The following is a 3,793-nucleotide window of genomic DNA, read 5'->3' as shown; positions in this document are numbered from 1 at the left end:
TGACTAATTTTTTTTTTTTTTTTTGGTATTTTTAGTAGAGACCACATTTCGCCATGTTGGCCAGGCTGGTCTCGAACTCCTGACCTCAAGTGATCCACTCACCTCGGCCTCCTAAAGTGCTGGGATCACAGGCGTGAGCCACTGCACCTAGCCTAAAAATAATATATTTATTTTTATTTTATTTTTTAAAACATAGAGACAGCTGGGCGCAGTGGCTCACTCCTGTAATCCCAGCACTTTGGGAGGCTGAGGCAGATGGGTCACCTGAGGTCAGGAGTTCAAGACCAGCCTGGCCAACATGGTGAAACCCTGTCTCTACTAAAAATCCAAAAATTAGCTGGGCGTTGTGGTGGGCGCCTATAATCTCAGCTACTGGAGAGGTTGAGGCAGGAGAATCGATTGAACCTGGGAGACGGAGGCTGCAGTGAGCTGAGATTATACCACTGCACTCCCGCCTAGGAGACAGAGTAAGACTCCATCTCAAAAAAATAAAAATAAAAATAAAAATAAATAAATAAATAAACCGAGAGTAGCAGTTTACGGTCTCTGCTACTCAGCAAATCCATCTTTTGGCTTCATTGTTTTGTCCCAAAGCTTCAATCAGGCTCTCGGTGACTGTTGACTGTCTGGTGTAAGGAGCAGGCCAGTGGCACCCTTGGTATTTATAGGAGGGCAATAGTTGTCTCCAGATCCGCTGAATGGGGCAGGCTAGTGTTCACAGAACTTTCAGATGCACCTGACTCTAGGAAGAAGACAAGAGGAGACAGAAGAAATTAAATTAATCAGAGAAAGGAAAGACCCCATTTCCCTGATTTGATATGAGTTTGCTGAACCTCTAGAAAAATCCTCAAGCTGACTTGAACTTCCGTTTACGCAATCCTCGGAAAACAATGACCGTATAAGAAATGTTTGCACAAGCTTTGAGTTTTTTTTTTAAAACCTCATAAATCCATAAATGTTAACATTTATAACTCTTAATGTGAGCATTCTAAGAGGGTAAGTTCCATACTTAAATTTATGAGCTTATTTTTCCTCCTTAGAATCAGAAGCGATAGCGTATTGTAAACAGAAACTGGCAGACTCTTGCTCTCTCCCTCTCTTGCTTCTCTTCTCAAGCTGGGGTGTTTGCATTCAATCATAAAGGGTGTGATAAATTCTTAGAAACTGCATTAAAGCAGTGGCCATAAATGAAACTGCCAGTAAGAACGTGAAAAATAGAACTGGCTGCTTTCTGAAATGTCCCTGTGTGATCTTAGGTTCCTGGGGATTTTGTGCAAGTGTGAATTAAGCATTTGATTTTATCTTAAGAATCATGATGCTTGCATGAAACAAGCAGGGAAGGACGGAAAGAGAAGGAAAGAGAGAAACCGATTGGAGAAAAATACACATGGAACAAACTTCACACGAAAACAAGAGATTTTTTCTTTTTTGTGGGATGGAGTCTCACTCTGTTGCTCAGGCTGGAGTGCAGTGGCACGATCTGGGCTCACTGCAATTTCTGCCTCCAGGGTTCAAGCAATTCTCCTGCCTTAGCCTCCCAAGTAACTGGGATTACAGGTGTGCACCCCCATCCCTGGCTAATTCTTGTATTTTTAGTAGAGACGGGGGTTTCACCATATTGACCAGGTTGGTCTCGAACTCCTGACTTAAGTGATCCACCCATCTCGGCCTCCCAAAGTGCTGGGATTACAGGTGTGAGCCACCATGCCTGGCCGAAAACAGAAGTTTGAAAAAAATTATTGAAAAACATTTTGCCTATGATTCCAATATCATAAACATACTATAGGACTCCAAAAACCAACAAAATTATACTGTGATCCTGAAAGTATCTTAAGAGGCATTAACTATATAATGTCCATGAAGATCAGGTTGAACAGTGTGTTTTTTAAATATACATTTGTAAATGCTTTTTGTATATTACAGATATTAACTTCTTGTCTGTCATTCAGACTGCAAACAATTCTGCCGCTACTTTGCATTGTTTTGGTAACTTTCCCCCACAAAATGTTACTTTTTAATGTAGTAGGATATGTGTAATTTTATTTTTGCAGCTTTTGGCTTTCTTGTTTTGATTAAAATAGTCTCTTCAGCTCCCAAATTATACATATGGTCTCCTAAATTTTCCTTTGGAATTTTTAGGTGGTTTATTTATTAATTATTTTTTTTAATTTTTTGAGACAGAGTTTCACTGTCGCCCACCTGAGCTGGAGTGCAGTGGGGAGATCTCTGTGTGGCACACAAGGCCCCACCAGGGGTCTGATCCTGCTTGATGGGATCTTGATTTGCATAAACCATACCCCTGCTGGGATCCCACCTGTGGTAGATTGTGTTATTGTTGAAAATATTTGCTTTCCCTCCCTTGGGTGGATCATACCTCCCTGTCTTGCTGATATCACACTTGATGTCTGACTGGCAGTGCCTCTCTCTGGTAGTATTTTATATCCAGGGTGACCTTGTGACTTGCTTTGACCAACAAAATGTGGGTGGAAGGGATGCACATCATCTCTGGAAAGAAGCTTCAATAGCCAGCTGGTAGTTTTGCCATCTGTCACCTTCCACCACCATGAGACTGGCAATGTCCCAGATGGGGGTAGTTTGGCCAGCCCAGGTCCCAGAGTGAAGATGGCATGGATGAGAGCACAGACATTGAAACGGGCAAGCAGCATGAGCAAGAAATAAACCTTTGCTGTTGTAAGCCATGTAGTCTTTAGGAGTGTTTGTTACTGCAGCATAACCTGACACTTTCTGACTGCTACACTAACCTCACTGGCTTTCAGAGATTCTCCCTCTTTTTTTTTTGAGGTGGAGTTTTGCTCTTTTTGTCCAGGTTGGAGCGCAGTGGCATGATCTCGGCTCACTGCAACTTCTACCTCCTGGGTTCAAGTGATTCTCCTGCCTCAGCCTCCTTTACAGGTGCCCGCCACCACGCCCAGCTAATTTTTGTATTTTAGTAGAGATGGGATTCACCATGTTGGTCAGGCTGGTCTCGAACTTCTGACCTCAGGTGATCTACCCATCTCGGCCTCCCAAAGTGCTGGGATTAGAGGCGTGAGCCACTTCGCCCAGCTGAGAAGCTTTACTCTTAAAGCCAAGTGTCAGCTTGTCATCTACCCATCAAGCAAGCTGATTCCCCCTACCCTAGCCACCATGACTTCAGAGACAGCTCTTGTGGGTCCATGGACTCCCATCAGCTGATATTATCAGGGACAACTGTAGCTGCAATTCAGATAATCACACAGTGGCCAACATTCCCAACCTCCTCCCGCCTCACTTACTCCTCTTGGGAGAAAGACTGACCTATTTCCCAGCCCTAGTTTCCTTTTTTTTTTTTTTGAGACAGTCTCACTCTGTTGCCCAGGCTGGAGTACAGTGGCACGATCTCATCTCACTGTAGCCTCCACCTCCTGGGTTCAAGCGATTCTTGTGCCCAAGTCTCTCTAGTAGCTGGGACTACATGTGTACATCACCCTGTTCAGCTAATTTTTGTATTTTTAGTAGAGACGGGGTTTCTCTATGTTGGCCAGGCTGGTCTCACACTCCTGACCTCAGGTGATCTGTCCAGCTAGGCCTCCCAAAGTACTGGAATTACAGGCGTAAGCTACCATGCCCAGCCCCTAGCCCTAGTTTCAACACGTCCCTCCCTACTCCTTGATATTTGGGGGCAGGTCTCAGCCTGTACATTTCTGGATTCACATCTTCCCCCAGGTACCTTGACAAAAGTGACCTTGGAGGGAGACCAGTGTCCTCCATTGACTTCCCGTGCATTCCATTTCAGTGTTACTAGGAAGGGGCC

Source organism: Mandrillus leucophaeus, unplaced genomic scaffold (genome assembly GCF_000951045.1).
Source record: "Mandrillus leucophaeus isolate KB7577 unplaced genomic scaffold, Mleu.le_1.0 Scaffold29, whole genome shotgun sequence".
In the NCBI taxonomy this organism is placed as follows: domain Eukaryota; kingdom Metazoa; phylum Chordata; class Mammalia; order Primates; family Cercopithecidae; genus Mandrillus; species Mandrillus leucophaeus.
Note: the sequence above shows the minus strand (reverse complement) of the source record.